General features: G+C 32.9%; 1 protein-coding gene across 1 annotated transcript in view; it reads left to right on the plus strand.

Annotated features, from left to right (window-relative positions):
• The window catches only part of LRP11 (LDL receptor related protein 11), a 97,027-nt gene that overhangs the window by 42,842 nt on the left and 35,439 nt on the right, over positions 1 to 18,746 (plus strand). The gene's annotated exons all lie outside the window — the stretch shown is intronic.

Raw genomic sequence — 18,746 nt, forward strand, 5'->3', positions numbered from 1 at the left:
ATTAAGGAAAAAAGTAAAAAGAGAATATCAATGAGGAAAAAAAGAGATCTAGCAGTATCAGATCTCAAACTATTCTACAAAGCAATGATCATCTCAATGTTAGCTCTTGGTTAAGAAAAATAGAAAAATCAATCAATTAAAAAAAATTAGGTACAAGCAAAGGATTATTTCCAGGTTATCCTTTCTTGTTTGTACACATCTTGTTTGTACACATTAATTTGCATTTTGTCTCCCCAAAAAGAATGTGAGTAGTGAGGTAGCAAGAACTTCTCTCTTGCCTTTCTTTGTATACCCAAAAAGTCTTTTATTTATGACAGACCAACTTACTAATTCTTCAACCACTAGAGTAAGGTTTCACTATTCAACAAAAATTTCTATAGTGTTGTAGAAATTGTTTAAACAAATATTTCATATTATAATATCACAATAAGCTCCAAATGGATGCATGGTTAGATATAAAAGGTCCGATTTTAAGCAAATTAGAAGACAGTGGAGAGAGATATTTTGATAATTATGGATAGGGAAAGAGTTTTTGACCAAAGAATAAAGAAGATAACAACTGACAAAATGGGCAAATTGATTATATAAAATTGTTTGTTTTGTTTTTGTGAGGCAATTGGGGTTGTGATTTGCTCAGGGTCACACAGCTAATGTCAATTATCTGAGGTCAAATTTTATCTCAGATCTTCTTGCCTCCCAGATTAGTGATCTATTCAATGCTTCTTGTAGTTTCTTCTTGATTATATAAAATTGAAAAGCTTTTGCCCAAGCAGAATCAATTATAGTTAAAATTAGAAGGGAAGTAGTGAAATGGGGGAGTTCAGCGGAAGAGAGAAGAGATTTTCAGGCAGTTTCTCTGATAAAGGTTTGATCTCTAATGTCTATTAGGAATCGATTCGAATATAAAAACAAAAGCTATGTAAAAGGATATGAACTGGCAGTTCTGGAGGAAAAGAAAAATCTAAGCTATAATCCAAGTCTTATGGGGAAAAATATTCTAAATCATTAATAATAAGAAAAATGCAAATTAAAATAACTCTAAGTTTTCATTTCATATTCATCATATTGACAAAAATGACAAAAAAGGAAATGACTAATGTGTAGGGGTTGTGGAAAAAAACAGCAAATCAATGCATTGTCAGTGGAACCTATGAACTGGTTCAACCATTCTGGAAAGTAATTTGGAACTATGCCCCAAAAGTCCATAAATGTGTATTTACTTTGACCCCAGCAATACCATGACTCAGCTTTAACCTGAAAAAGATCAAAGATGAAGGAAACAAGACCCATATATATCATTATGTTTAGTGCAGCAATTTTTATGCTAGCAAAGAACTGGAAAATAAAATGCCCATCAACTGGGAAACGGACAAACAAATTATGTCATATGAATGTAGTGGAATATTTTTGTACCATAAAAATGCCCAAGGAAATTTCAGAGAAACTTGGAAAGATTTTTTAAAATAACAATAATTTTTTTATTTTTCAGAATACATGCAAAGATAGCTTTTAATATTCATCCTTGTAAACTTTGTGTTCCAAATTTTTTCCCTTCCCCCCAACTCTAAACAGCAAGTAACCTAATATAGGTTAAACGTGCAATTTTTCCAAATTTCTACATTTGTCGTATTGTGCAAGAAAAATCAGATTAAAAGAAAAAATGAGAAAGAAAAAACAAACAAACAATAAGAAGAAAAAAGGTAAAAATACTATGCTTCTATCCACATTAAGTCTCCATAGTTCTTTCTCTGGATGCTTTGACTCTTTTCATCACAAGTCTATTGGAATTAACTTGAATCATTACATTGTTGAGACACAAGTCCTTCACAGTTGATCATTACATAATTTTATTGCTGTGTGCAATGTTCCCTTGGTTCTACTCACTTCACTTAACATCAGTGCATATAAATCTTTTCAGGCTTTTCTGCACTCATTATTTCTTATAGAACAATAATATTCCATCACGTTCATAAACCATAACTTATTCAGCCATTTCCCAGTTAATGGGCATTCATTCAGTTTCTACTTCCTTGTCACTACAAACATTTTTGCACATATGTACGCTTTTCTCTTTTTTATGATTTCTGGGAGACAGACCCAGTAGAGACACTGCTAGATCAAAAGGTATGCACAGTTTTATAGTTCTTGGGCACAATGAAACTTGGAAAGATTTGTATGAACTAATGAGAAGAACAAATAGAACAATTTATGCAACAGTAACAACATTGTAAAAAAAAAATTTTTTTTTAATTTAAACCACAATTTGGAAGACTTAAAAATTGTTCAATGTAAAGACCAATCTGGACTCAAGAAAATGATAATGTAGGGACACCTCCAGACAAAGAATGGAGGGACTAGAGTTGTGGAATGTGATGTTTCAGATGTGACAATATGTGACTTGTTTTGCTTGATGATTATTATTACAAGAAAAAAATCATTTTCATTTTTTGATGAGGGAAGCTTGGGAACAGGAGAGAGTTAATGATTAATGGTATTATAAAAGAAGAAAATAAAGAAAGTACCCCTGAATATGAGAAGAGATGGAAGTTCAGAGACAGACATACAAGCAACAACTTTGAAACATGTTAAACTTTTTATCCATATTTTAAATATATCTGTTTAAAAGAGAAATTTGCAGTTTCACATACAGTCTTTTTCCTATTAATTTTATGTAGAAAGATTCATATTTGTTGATGCTTGTCAAGTTCAGAATAATAATTTTTTAAAAAGATTTTTGCAGATAATTTTCTATAGTATGTGCCATCTATGTGGTCCCATAACTGACTGGGAGGTGTAGAAATTTTAAATTTCTCTATTAAGTTCTTGATTTAGTAGGAAAAAGCTCAGACTTAAAGGGTCTTCTTAGAATAAAGAAGTTTTCCTCCTCTACATTAAGTTCATATAAATCAACACATTTATATGGGCAAAGATTGGGGGAAAAATCATTCTAAGAGCAAGGATTGGTTCAGAGGTAGGAAAATGCCAGATGTACTGTGGGATAACACCTCATCTAGTTTAACTGGAAAATTGAATTTGTACAGGAAAATGGGAGGAGACAAAACAGAAGGATAAAAACTGGGCCCATGATGTATCCCTATCTCGTTTCTATTTGTAGTTCATTTAGACTGAAACAATAATCTGATTAAGAGCACCGGCCTGCTTTCACATCACTACAATCTGTGCAAGACATTTTGCCAAATCCAAAGCAAATCTTCCTTTGTGTATATGTGTGTGTTTTCTTGTGGCTGCCCTGGTTCCTGGACTATCACTCATTACTCTCAGTTCTACTTTTGTACTCATCCTGATTTGTTTCCATTTTGTATTTTCAATTATACAGCCTAAATTCCCTGTCACCACCTACATAGAAATCCTCAGCAAGCAAGGCCCAAAATTACTATCTAGGGAATAATCCACCCTATTTCACATCCACATACCAATCTATTCAACTAGGTCCAGAACCACCCAGTTTCCCACACAAAACACAAACAGATGCAATAAGAGTGACAATATTCCCAATATACTTCACATACAAAGTGTTCCAAAAAATCTCTGTATATTAAAAGTTTATTTTAATTTAACTAAAGTTTAAAACTATATTAAGACTTTTGGAATAACCTATGTTTAATGCAGTTCCATGACAACACCAATGGCTATTTTGAGTCATAGATTTCTATGACTAGATAAAATCATAGATTTTATAATACATTTATGGAAAGATTCCATATTATATAGATTGTATATGGAAATATAAATATATATATATGGTAAAGAATAAAGTATTCTAGTATATCAATGAATATAAAACTGATAAACCTAAAAGCTGATTTTTAAAAAAAGACTAACCAAAGTATACAAATCATTAGCTAAACTGACAGGGTATATTCAGAATAAAAGGAAATAAAGTGAATTATTAAAAAAAAAAAATAAACCACCATACCTCTTTATATGCCATCAAAACTAAGAACTCAGGGAAATCATGTATATATCCACAAAAATTAAAATATCCAAATTAACAGATATCAGAGAGCAGAAATCTTTCAGAAGAAATTAAGTAAACAACAAATAAACTGTCAAAGAAAATCACATGTTTTTAGTGAATTCTTTCAAAGGTTTTCTTTTTTTAACATTTATTTATTTTTTTTCATTGTAAATGTATTTTTTTTATTTTTTATTATTTTTTTTATTTAATAGCCTTTTATTTACAGGTTATATGTATGGGTAACTTTACAGCATTAACAATTGCCAAACCTCTTGTTCCAATTTTTCACCTGTTGCCCCCCACTCCCTCCCCCAGATGGCAGGATGACCAGTAGATGTTAAATATATTAAAATATAAATTAGATACACAATAAATATACATGACCAAACCGTAATTTTGCTGTACAAAAAGAATCAGACTCTGAAATATTGTACAATTAGCTTGTGAAGGAAATCAAAAATGCAGGTGGGCATAAATATAGGGATTGGGAATTCAATGTAATGGTTTTTAGTCATCTCCCAGAGTTCTTTTTCTGGGTATAGCTAGTTCAGTTCATTACTGCTCCATTAGAAATGATTTGGTTGATCTCATTGCTGAGGATGGCCAGGTCCATCAGAACTGGTCATCATATAGTATTGTTGTTGAAGTATATAATGATCTCCTGGTCCTGCTCATTTCACTCAGCATCAGTTCGTGTAAGTCTCTCCAGGCCTTTCTGAAATCATCCTGTTGGTCATTTCTTACAGAACAGTAATATTCCATAATTTTCATATACCACAATTTATTCAGCCATTCTCAAACTGATGGGCATCCACTCAGTTTCCAGTTTCTAGCCACTACAAAGAAGGCTGCGACAAACATTCGTGCACATACAGGTCCCTTTTTTTCAAAGGTTTAAAGAAAAATCAAGTACACATATAACTTATATTAGATTGCTTGCTGTCTTTGGAAGGGGAGAGATAAGGAAAGAAGGAAGAAAAAAATTGAAACTCAAAATCTTATGAAAATAAATGTTGAAAACTCTCTTTACTTGTAATTGAGGGAAAAAATACTATTGAGTAAAAAAAAAAAAAAGAAAGAAAGAAAAAAAGAACAACCAATATCTATTCAACAAAAATTATTCTCTAAAATAGAAGCAGAAGGCATGTTACCAATATCCTTTTACAAGAATAACATTGTCTTGATACCCAAACTCTAGAGAGAACAAGAAAAGACTTACATGAACCAATGAAAAATAAAATAAGCAGACTAGGGAAACAATAAATGACTTCAACAATGAAAATGGAAGAAACAGCAACCATAAAAAAGCTGAAATTGAATGTAGTGAAATTACAAAGAACAAACTTAGCCTTAATGAAAAGATGTGAGAAGTTACTTTCCCTCTACTCCTTTGCTTCAGATATAGGGATTCACTGATATAGAACATTGCATATAATATCAGATATTTTTATGTACTGGCTACTTGGCTATATTTATTTTCTCTTCTTCCTCTTTTTCTTTTTTTAACTTCTTTAAAAAAAAACTATTTGTTATAAGATCTTGGGTCTGAAGAGCAGGAAAGAAGAAAAATTCAGTCGATATAAAAAAAGGATATCATTTTCAAAACTATTTAAACTCTTAAAAATATAAGCATGAAAGATCCCTTCTTTAAGATTATCAAAAGCACATTTAAAATCAGAAGTTAATATTATTTGCAAAAGATGACCTCTGGAAGTTTTCTCAATACATTAACAAGTGTATCTCTCTCATCATTATTAACATAATTCTAAAAATTTTAGCTATGGCAATAAGACAAAAGAAAAAATACATTTGACTGAAAAACAAATTTTATGTTAAAAAAATAGGGGCAGCTATTAGTCCTGGAGTAAGGAGACCTGAATTCATTTCTAACTTTAAACACTTAACACTTTCTAGCTATGTTACTCTGAATAAGTCACTTAACCCCAATTGCCTTGTGAAAGAAAGAAAAGAAAAGAAAGAAAGAAAGAAAGTGGGAGGGAAGAAGGGAGGGAAGAACAGTTAAACCTATATGTATGAAAATATTTATAGCAGCTCTCAGGGCAAAGAATTAGAATTTGAGGGGATGTCCATAAATTGGGGAATGGCTGAATAAATTGTGGCATCTGATTATGATAGAATATTATTGTTCTATGGGAAATGATGAGGAGGATGCTCTCAGAAAAACCTGAAAATTCCTCCATGAACTCAAGCTAAGTGAAATGTATTGTGTACAAAGTAATTGCAATGTTGTGGGATGATCACTTGTGAATGACTTTGCTATTCTCAGCAATACAATGATCCATGACTACTCTGAAGGACTTAGACAATGAAAAATGCTGTCCATACTCAAAGAAAAAACTGATTGGTCTGAATACAGGTTGATATATATTTTTTTTCCTTGAAAAAAATTTTTTTTTTTGGGGGGGGAAATCTAAATTTTCTTTCACAGCATAACTTCACACGTGCCTTCTCAATGGGGAAGGGGGAATAGGAAGAGAGAGAGAAAATCTATAATTCAAAGTTTAAAAACAAATAAATGTAAAAAATTGTTTTATATTGAATTGGAAAAAATATTTTAAATTAAATAAATAGCACTAGAATATATAAGGAACTGTCAATAGACAATATCCAGTTCATAGGGATAGCTAATAAAAAATATATAAAAAGCAAATTGGTAATTATTACTTGAAAAAATACCACTAATAATAAAAAAATCAATTAAAACAACTTTGATTTAGCCCATCCATCAAATTAATTATTTAATTTGCAAAAGAAACAAAATTCAGTGGTGACAAAGGTGTGTGCCATCTTAGAAAAATAATTTAGCAAACAGCAAATGTTAGATAAATAACATTACATTTTTTATTAAATGAACTTACGTAGAACTTACAAAACAGAAAAAGAAAAAATTGCCTTATATATAGCAGATCATAAAAGATAATTCAAAATATGTAACAATAAATTTCCATTTCAAGAAAACATATAATAGAATATATTGTATTCAGAACTGTCCATTGTGGGTTTTCTTTTTATTCTCTGCTGTGCAGTTTTTACTTTAGTCTTTTATTCCCCTTTCCTCCCTTCCATCTCCCCTAAGAAGGCTACAGTTAAAGAAGGATATAGCTATATACACGAACTTTAGAATCAATTACATGACATGAAAGACAATGTAACAGAACCATCCTGCATAGCATGCCCTTACCAGAGAAAGTGCTTTGTGTGTGAGCAAATCAGAATTGAATTAGCTCAGAAGAAACTCAAGATACACAAAGATAGAGAACCCCAAATATTCATAGGGACTATTTGTGCCTGACCTGTGGCAGAGCATTCCAGGTTCATATTGGTCTGATCAGCCACAGTTGGATGCACTGTAACTCAACTCTAATATAGTGATGTCATTTTGGTCCTTTTCAAGAACAAAGGACAGCAAATAACAAACCATAAATACACACACACACACATATATACACACATCACACACACACACACACGTTTCCATAAGTAGATACCTATAATTGTATACATATATAGACATATACATTCATATACATCTATATAATATTGTAGTACACTTTTTTTGTCTTTCTCTGAAGGTGGACAACATCCTCTTTAGGTTCAAGTCTTTCCATATTTTCTTAAATCCACCAACTCATCATTTGCTATATTAGAACAATATTCCAAACTTATACTATATCCTTGTTGTGAATAATCTAAAACAGACTGACATAATGTAAATTTCTCTTTTGATTGAATCTTTTTTAACTTTGACTTTGTCTGAGGTCAATGATTACTTTTTTCCTAATAAATTCTAACCTGATCATTATTGTATTTGTGTATCTCTTGCTTTCTATCTCTGCTAAATCCTCTACTTTACTTCTACCTTACCTCCTTCCCTTATCTTGTCTCCTCCATCCTTTCTTTCCCTCTTTATCCCATTCCCATTAATATTCACATCCTTTTATGCCCCCGCTGTAAACTATTCCTTCCCCCTCTTATTTCTTTATAAATTTTGAAGAAATTCATACCCATCTATATATTTGTTCCCTCAGATATGAATAGGATTTCAGAACTACCAATCCTCCTCTTCCATCTAATTCCTTTGTGTCAGTTCTTACTCTCAAATCTCATTTGTATAATATAATTACTGTTTTTACCTTTTCCTACATAGTTTTGCTTTTTTAGAACCATTTCACACTCTGCTCTACCCTAATCTTTCTTTTGAACTACCCAATTACTAATAATGACATTGGACATATTATTTACATTTCCACATTTAAAAAAATATAAACAGTTTGTCTTTATTGAGTCTCTTAAAGTTAGTCTTTGATCTTTATCTTATATTTCTCTGGGCTCTTATTTGTCAAATTTCCTATGAAATTCAAGGGTTTTGCAACAAAATCCTTAGTCTGGCAATTCATTAAATATCCATTTTTTTCATTCAATATTGTGCTTGATTTTGCTGGATACAGTATTTTCAGCCACTATCTCAGTTCTTTTGATCTTCAATGTACAGTATTTCCAGACCCCAGTCTTTTTTTTTGTAGCTGTTGGTAGGTCTTGTGCCATTCTAATTGTGACTCCAATATATTTGAAATGTTTTGTGGTTGTTTTTGTTGCATATACATTTTTTTCTTTGATCTGGGGATTTCAAAATTTGGCAATGATGTTTCTCTAGGTTTTCTTTGTAGGATCTCTTTTAGGTGGTGGTGGTAGATGGATTTTTTCAAATTTTACTTTCCCCTATTGTTTTAACACTTAAAGAAAATTACATTTTCTTTAATTATTTCTTGTATTATTGTATCAAGATTCTTTGAGGTGGAATAGTTTTCAGGTAGTCCACTTATTGTTATGTTCTCTCTTCTTGACCTGTTTTCCAGATCATATAAGATGTCTCACATTCTCTTCTATTTTTCATTCTTATATTTTGCTTTATTATTTCTTGGTCACTTGTAACTTCACTGACTTTGCCTTGCTTAATTCAATTTTAAAATTTCTTTTCTTTTTTTTTTTTCTTTTTTTTTTTTTTTGCTGAGGCAAAATTGGGGTAAGTGACTTGCCTGGGGTCACACAGCTAGAAAGTGTTAAGTTTCTGAAGCCAGATTTGAACTCAGGTCCTTCTGACTTGAGGGCTGGTGCTCTATCCACTGCCCCACCTAGCTGCCCCCAAAGAGTCATGTTCTTCTGTAAAATTCTGGATCTCCTTTTCTAGTTGATTGACTTTTTTTTCATAATCTTATCTTTCTTGGATTGTTCTTTTTGTTTTTCCTCAATCTCTTTTATTTTATTTTTAAAGTCTTCTTTGAGTTCTTCTTTGGATTCTTTTTGGGCAGTAACTATTTAACCTCTTTGGTATAGGAGAGGCTTTTTTTTTTTTTAACTTTAGTATCCTTCTCTAAAGATGAACTATGGTCTTCCCTATTCCCATAGTAACTTTCTAGGGTGAGTTCTTTCTCCTTTGCCTCCTCAGTCTTTTTTTTAATCAGAGCCTGTTAATATAATCACTCTAGCAGGGGTAGGGGGTAGGAAGAGAATAATGCCTCTGGTCTCATGTCCTTCTTCAGTCCTCCCCTCTGATCTGGAACTCAAAGCTAAGAACTCAGCCCTCCCGTAAGGGCCCCACAACCCATGTTCCACCATGGGTACGCTCTGGGTTCTCACCCAGAGCTATGTCTCAGCACCACACCTGGGGCCTGGTTTTTCCCTATCAGCAAAGGTTCCCTCAATCTTTCCCAAATCACACACCAGACTCCCCAAAGTGTCTGAGAAGTAAAAGTTCCTGTGGCTGGGGCTGAGATTATCTCCCAACCCCAGGGCTCACCACTTCTTTCGGTAGAACTAGTCTGGAGAAGTTTATATTTTGCCATCACCAAACCTCTGCTCTGGTATCTTTCTTCTGATCTCCTCAGGTTATCCCAGGAGGACTAACTATTCTACATTTATCCTGAGATATTATTTTGTATTGTTTAATTGAGAAGATCTGGAGAGCTTGGAATTTTCTGACCTACTCTGCTATCTTTCCAGAATTCTCTCCCCAATAATAATACATTTTCACCCAGTATTTCTGTTGCTAAAACTCTACAAGGAGTGTATTAGTGGGGGAAGGAGAAGCAAATAAATTTGATACAAAGATTTTTTTTGTAACATTTGTATTGTTTTGGAAACTGTTCTATGTCACACGTGCCATGGGATTCAGCAATCTCTGAAGATTTGAAAATTAGTGTAAATGGTAAACAGTGGTGAGGAGTGTTTTTTATGGGAATAGGTTGCAATGTGTAACAAATCAGAAACCTTCTGTCAATAAAAAGTTATAATAAAAAAAAAAAAAACAAATCAGAAACTTCAGAGAAGGATTGGAATAAAAGATGTCACCAGGGAAACATATGATCGAAAAATAAGAAAAGTTAATAAGGTAAAGGATGACACACAGGTGGACAGCCCAGGAGTTCCAAAGGCATGGCCTCAGTATCAGGAGAAATTGAGGGTCCTTAGATCGTTGGATTGATCTCCTATGGTGAATTCGTGACAAGACATGGATGAGTCACATAATATAAGCTGTATCACTAGGAAGGAAACATCCAGACTGATGAGATCATAAATCCATTTCAGTATTTATATTATTTTGTATTTATTTTAGGCAATGGAGTATTATTTATAAGTATAAAAAATAAACTCTGAAAACATGCAAAATGTCTAATAATAAGGAAATGAATAAAACAACTGTGATACAGTAATAGAATCATCGTCAAATACCTGCTAGATTTGGAATCAGAGGACATGCCAATGTCAAACCCCAGCTCTGCGAGGTTAATACCTGTAATTTGACTTCACTAGACCTCACTATCTCATTAGAGCAATGAAGAAGCAAGAGCAGATGACTTCACAATTCCCTCTGGCTCTAAATCTGTAATCCTATGAAATGAATTCCTATAATGCAATTAAAATAGATAAGCATGAGAAATATTTAAAATCTGGAAGAACCCTCATGAAACTATACAAAGCAAAAATAAAAATCAGAACCAGAACAGTATGAATATTAATATGATGGATAGGTCAAACAAAATATAAATTTAGTTGATTTTATTGATGAGTAACACTATCAAGTTTTTTAATAAAACATCTAAAAAGAAAAAAATAGCTAAAATCAATTTGAAGCCCAAACCAGAAATTTGTAACACATTAAAGAGTCCAGGTTCTAATCCTACTCTAGCTGCTGTTGTTTTAGTTGTGTACAATTCTTCTTGACCCCATTCAGAGTTTTCTGGGCAAAGATACTAGATTGACTTGCCCTTCCCTTCTCTCCACCTCATTTTATCAATGAGAAAACAGAGACAGAATTAAGTGACTTGCCTAGGATCACACAACTAGCAAGTATCTGAAGTCATATTTTAACTCAGAGCTGAGTCATCCTGATTACAGGACTGACATTCTATCCACCACACCACCTAACAGCCCATGTTGTCCTTTTTCACTGATGTGAAAGTCAGTCATTTCACAATGAATTACTGTTCCTTTCAGTAAACAGAAATAGTATAAAATTTCACATTTTATGTGAAATTAGTTTTAAAAATCTGTAATAAAGCTATTGATTCACAACATAGGCATAGTAATGACAGCATGTTCTGCATGAAACTGCAGAATGTCAATTTCTAGGGTTTTGCCAATAAAAATCAGCATATAATGAGAGTAATAAATTAAATAATAGATCTGTACTCCAGGGAGTTCAACAAATATATTGTCAAATTAACATGTGATGGTTATTGTAAGAGGTATGGATTTTAATCCAGGAAGAAATGTTCAAGGAAAACTCCTGTGCAATTAATGCATTTCCTTCATACTGACTGTGGTTAGTTTTATATATGTATGTATGTGTGCATACATATGTGTGTGTGTATAAAACTATATAATAGTTAATGATATCCTTTAACAGATTGATTATTTAAATGGCCAATGCAATATCTGTTGTCCCTTGATACTTGCAGAATCATCTTACAGAATTAAAACAATTTCTGGGATCACAAGATAAGTATATAATAAACATTTGGAAAAATGAGTAAAAATTGGGCAGCTAGGAGGCATAGTGATTAAAGCGTTGAGCCATCTTTCTGGATTCAAATGCAGCCTTCAAACATTTAACTAGCTGGTGATGCTGACCAAGTCAATTATCCCTGTTTGCCTCAGTTTCGTTATCTTTAAAATGAACTAAAGAAGGCAAGCCATTCTGTCAAGAAAATCCCAAATAGATTAATGATGAGTTGGACATGACCAAAAAAAAATTGAACAACAAAGCAAAAATTGTGCTTTAAAAGGGAAAATAATGCTAAGCACATATATCTGGTAATGATAACTCATATGTACACACACATTTTTTTTTTGTTTTTCACAACAATATTTGAATTAGATGCTGTTATTATGCTATTTTACTGAAGAAACTAAAGCTGAGTAAATCTTAAGAATTTAGTAAGATCTAGAACCAGAAGAACCTTAAAGGTCATCTGATCTAGCACCCCTCATTATATAAATGAGAAAACTGAAGGCTAAGAAAGTTAAGTGATTTTTGAGTTCAAAGAAGTAATAAGTGCCAGAAGCAACCAGATTAATCAGAAAGCCCCAAGGGGAGACCCTAGAAGTCTCTGGAATGATGTGGCACTACTCAAATCAGGACACCTCAACCTCAGAGACCCTGAGGTTCCTACCATTCTGCTCTGAGACACCATAAATGGCCCTAAAGATCCAGCATTCTGAATTTCAAATATTGGCAGGGAGGAGAAATAGAAATAATTCTGGGAAAGTAGAAGTCAGAATCTAGCAGAACCAGGGCAAGACTTAGGAAGGACAATTGTACACAACCCCAAAAGCATAGCAGGGGCTAACTTGACCCTGACACAAAATCCAGATCAGGAATTAAGACTAGAGAAATGAGTAAAACAAAACATTGACCAACACTGTAGACATATAGATTCTCCCAAAAGGAAGAAGGGAGTCAGTCAGTACTTTAAAAAAATGAAGCAAGAGATGAAAAGTTAAATAAAATCTCTTTAGGAAATAACTGGAAGGAGAATAAAGAACTTAAAAGAGAAAACAGTAAAACTTGCCCAAGTAACAGATCCCCTGAAAACTAGAATTGGTCCAACATTAATCAACAACTCCATGAGACAATAAAAAAAATTTGAATAAATTTTAAAGATTGCAAAAGTTGCAAAAATGTAAAATATCTGATATAAATAATAACTAGTCTGGAAAACAAGTCTAGAAGAGATCATTTAAGAATCATGAAACTCACTGAAAACTAATTTTTTTCCTTTTTTTAATAAAGCTTTTTATTTTCAAAACATATGCACAAATAATTTGACAACGTTGACCCTTGCATAGCCTTGTGTTTCAGATTTTCTCCTCTTTCCCTCCACCTCCTCCCCTAGATGGTAAGCAATTCAATATATGAAAACTAATTTTTTTAAAATCTGGATACTATATTTCAAAAAACATAAATAATAACTGCCTAGATCTTTTAGAATCAGAAATCAGAATGAAAATAGAAAAAAAAAATTCACCAATGCCATTCTGAAAAAAAAAAAAACCCCAATAAAAAGTCCTAGAATTGTCATAGCTCAAATCCAGAGCTCACACATTAAAAATAAATAAATAAATAAAAACAGTAAGCATGCAGAAAGAAGCAGTTCAAGTACCAAGGAACCATAGTCAAGATCATGGAACTTTCTTCTATAACCAAAAGGAAATGTCAAAATAAAATATTCTAAATAAGCAGACTTGTAACCAAGAATAATTTTCCCTGAAAAAGTAAGTAGAATGTTACAGGTAGAAAAACTGGATTTTTAATGTACTTTCAAGTATTTCTGTTGAAAAGATCGGAGCTGAGTGGAACCTTTAAAATGTAACTATATAAGTCAAGAGAAGGCTAGAAGGAAAAGGTTATATGATGATTAAATGTTAATTCTAATGTAGGAAGAAGAAACTAATGTTTCTTCAGAATCATCATATCTTCAAAGGGCATTGAGGAAGTTAATTGAGAAAAACAGAGATCCTGAAGGTAGATTGGTTCTGTTCTGAGATTTTAAAGAGAGAAAAGAGAAGGGAAATTAAAATATATATTCTTAAAGAAAGGAGAAAGATGGAGCTGGAACTTGACATTTCTTAAAAGAAGATGGGTATACTAATGTGAAGGAAGGGATGGAGAGAAGGGACATCACCTAAAGCTTCTCATCTGAAAAAGGAAGACTGAACAAGCACACCCAAATACACACACACACATTCTATTTAGAAATTTTGCAGGGAAGAAGTAGAGGTGGGGAGGAAAAACTAAGAAGTAAATAGGTGTGAGCAAAACTAACTTCCTGATCCTTCCTAAAAGGGAGGTGGGATTAAAAGGGAAAAAATAAAAGCAAACAAAATTGAAGGAATATGTCCATCAATTGAGGAATGATTGACTACATGGTGATATATGAATATTATTGTCCTATAACAGTGACCTATAGAGATAATTTTAGAGAATCTTTAGTATTATAAATTGACATTAGATGAAGTGAGAGGAACAATTTACAGAAGCGCAACACTGTACACACACACTTAATATTAAGAGACATTAGAACTCTAATCAGGCGATGAAATATGTTACATAGTTTCTGACAGAAAGAAAATGGACTCCAGAAGTGCACAAAGAGACATAAATATTTTGGATACACAAGGCCAGTGCAAGGATTTGTTTTTTTTTTACTCTTCTTATTTATTATAAAGGGTTTTTCTTTCTTACAGTTTTTAAATTTGAGAGTGGAAGAAGAGAGGTAGTATTGTAGAAGAAGAGAAATTTTTTTATGCACAAAAGAGAATAGGAAGTTTAAAAGAAAGTACAAAAGTACAAAAAGTACAAGAAAGTACAAAAAAAAAGCACAAGTAAAAATCTAGACTTTTAAAAACAACATGGAATTTATTATATACTGGAAAAAAAACAAATTGTAGGAAATGGTAATTTACTGTTTCATATGCAATTCTCTCTCCCTGTTCTGCTGTATATTTGGAGAATTTAAGTTTGGACTTTTTTTAGAATTAAAATTATCAGGGGTGGAATTTGAACCAAGAAATCTGTCTCCAGATGTTCTCAAACTTTAGTTCTCAAACAGTTGAAAATTATTGAGAATCTGTCCAAAAAGTTTTTTGTTTTTGTAGACTATGTTTATAGAAAGTTAGTACATTAGAAATAAAAATTAATTTTTAATTTGTAGACTCTTTGAAAGGGTTTAGAGATCTCCAGAATGGGAACACACTTTGAGTACCACTACTCATAGGAGTACTAGTTTTCATATAGTTAATAAGTGTCTGAGGCAGGAGCCAAGCCCAAGTCTTATATGTGCACACACACACACACACACACACACACCACACACACACACATCTTTACCTACTCTTGGACACAGACAAAAGACCCCAGAGGGGAAAAAATGGGGAAAATGAATCAGAAACTTGCCAAAATTAAGATAGAAATAGTTTTTCCACATTTTCTAATAGTCTGGGGCCCTATGGCCCTGTCTAAAATAGGAAGCATCTGGCGTTTATGGAGTGTGAGGGAGGCAACATGGCTAGACCTGCTCTTTAGGAAAATCACTTTAGCAGCTGTGAAGAGGATGAATGGAGCAGAGAGAGGCTTGAGGCCAGAAGGGGAGCTATTAAGAGGCTATTATAATAGTTCAGGCAGAGGTGATGAGGGATAGAACCAGGAAGGTTGCTGTGTGAATGGAGAGAAGGGCCCCAAACTAGACACATAATCTCATAATGATAACAAATCTGATTTAATTTCAGATTGACAACCGAAAATATAGAATAGTGAGCATCTGGGAAAAAATTGTCAGTGCTGCATGCAAAAACAGAAGGTCTATATTGGTTTAATGCCAAATGAAATTATAATATAATTTAAATTTTATTACCTAGTACTATTTCAGTGCCTGGGGGTTGGGGGTGAGATCCACAAAGACAAAAACTGCAAAGAAAAGATATAAGAAATCTTATGAACAAGTTGGTTTATTCTGTCATATAAGCCAAAACACTTCAGTACAAGTAAATAAGAATCTCAAATAGTTTTCATTAATTACCCACAGGTACTATATATAAAAGTAATCACACAAAACCAATTAAGATAAGATCATATATTTTAAAAGGACCCTTAGAAACCATCTACGCCAAATCCTTCATTTTACACAGGGAGAAACAGGCCAAGAAAGATTGAGTCATTTGTCCAAATTAGAAGATACAGATAGAAGGTAGAAGATACAGATAAAAGATCTATGACTGGATCCCAGAGGATCCTCTCCAGAGACCGGGAGACTGCTGGAGAGCCGAGCTGTTTCTCATATTTTTGCCTGCAATTTTTACAGTTCTACCTGAGGATGCTAACAACTCCTTATCCTATATCCCACTGAGAAAGAGAACAGAAAGAAAAAAAAAAAAAAAAAAGCACATGGGAAACTATAAAACTGACTCAAAAGCAGGCAGGTCCATGTCTGAAAGGAGAATTAATAGAATCTGTATTTGTTCATATAGAGGCAGCTATATGGTGCAGTGGATTGTGTCAGGTCTTAAATCCAGTTTCTTACTAGCTATATGATGCTGGGCAAGTACCTTAATCCTGTATGCCTTGGTTTCCTTAGAAGGAAATGGCAAGACATTCTTATATCTTTGATAAGAAAATCCCAAATGGAATTATGAAGACTCAGACAAGACTGAAAAAACTGAATAAAAACAACCAATTTCTGTTAATGCTATAATCATCTTCCCAATTATCCAATACTCAAAATTGTGATGCCATCTCTATCTCTCTTGCTTCTACCCCATCTAATTAGTCCTATTGCTCCTATCTCAACAATTTCTCTAGAATACATCATTTTTTCTCTGCAGTCCCACTACTACTACTTTCCTTCAGGCTCTCAAAATTTCTTATGTGAACTACTACAATGGGCTACTAACCTTTCTTTACTCCCTTCTGCAACATTGATGTCAGATCAATCTTCCTAAAGCACAGGTCTCAATAATAGTTGGTCATAGTCACGACTCTGGTCAAGCCATTTACTTACCCCTTCTTGGCTTCAAATAAAGATGTTGAACTAGATGATCTGTAGCTTTAAATCCTATATTCCTATGATCCCTTACTTAGTGAGGTAATTATATCTCTATGGAGTTTACCAATCTTCCATTGAGTCCTGTTGAATCCCACTCTAAAAAGGAAAGGCATATTCTTTTGCAGAAATGAGGATAGAAACTAAAATTTCAGAGTTTTTTTCTCTGAATAATAGACATTTCAGCTAAACTATATGAATATGAGGATTGTTTTCTCTTTTAGGCACTGGATGCATTCAGTAATGGACCCAGGAAGACCTGATTCAAATACTGCCTCAGAGATTTATTAGCTGTGTGACCCTGAGCAACTCAGTTAACTTATCTTCCAAAATTATTGTGAAGCTAAAACAAGACAATATTTGCAAAGCACTTTGCAAACAGAAAAAAAAAGTATATATATATATACACATATAAATATGTTTGTGTATGGTTCATATGTATGCATATATACATGTATGTGTGTAAATATACATTCATATATATATATATATATATATATATCCTATCATTATTTTTTTAGAACCTTGGAATTTGATACCACTATTTCCACAGGCTTTTTTTGTTTGTTTGTTTTTTTATTATAGCTTTTTATTTACAAGATATATGCATAGGTAATTTTTCAACATTGACAATTGCAAAACCTTTTGTTCCAATTTTTCCCCTCCTTCCCTTCACCCCCTCCTTCAGATGGCAGGTAGACCAATACATGTTAAATATGTTAAAGTATATGTTAAATACAATATATGTATACATATCCATAGTTATTTTGTTGCATAAGATGAATCGGGCTTTGAAATAATGTACAATTAACCTGTGAAGGAAATAAAAAATGCAAGCCTACAAAATCAGAGGGATTAGGAATTCTATGTAGTGGTTCACACTCAATTCCCAGAGTTCGCTGGGTGTAGCCGGTTCTCTTCATTATTGAACAAATGGAACTGGTTTGGTTCATCTCATTCATGAAGAGAGCCACATCCATCAGAATTGATCATCATATAGTATTGTTATTGAAGTATGTAATGATCTCCTGATCCTGCTCATTTCACTTAGCATCAGTTCACATAAGTCTCTTCAGGCCTTTCTGAAATAATTCTGCTGGTCATTTCTTACAGAACAATAATATTCCATAACATTTATATATCACAATTCAGCCATTCTCCAATTGATGGGCATCCACTCAGTTTCCAGTTTCTGGCCACTACAAAAAGGGCTGCCACAAACATTCTTGCACATACAGGTCCCTTTCCCTTCTTTATGATCTCAATAGTAACACTGCTGGATTAAAAGATATGCACTTCCACAGGTGTTTTTTTTTTTACATTTGTGACTCTTGCCTCAAGTCTATTTTCTATAAATATATCCTCCTCATAACTGCCAAAGTGATTTTCCTAAAGCATAGATCTAAATATGTTGCTTCCTTACTCTTATCATTTGTTGTAACTTGCTATTGAAACTAGAATCAGATGTTATTTTGTCTTTATCTCATCTTCTTTTAATTTCTATTTCGTGTAAGCATTAGAATGTAAGTTATTGATATGGTAGTACATACATATAAATAAGGATACACAGATTGGGGATAGAATGCTTAAAAATATCTTAATGACAGGGATGTAAGATCAAAAGAAGCGTGAAAATCACTGACCTAGAA

Source organism: Sarcophilus harrisii, chromosome 4 (genome assembly GCF_902635505.1).
Source record: "Sarcophilus harrisii chromosome 4, mSarHar1.11, whole genome shotgun sequence".
Lineage (NCBI taxonomy): Eukaryota > Metazoa > Chordata > Mammalia > Dasyuromorphia > Dasyuridae > Sarcophilus > Sarcophilus harrisii.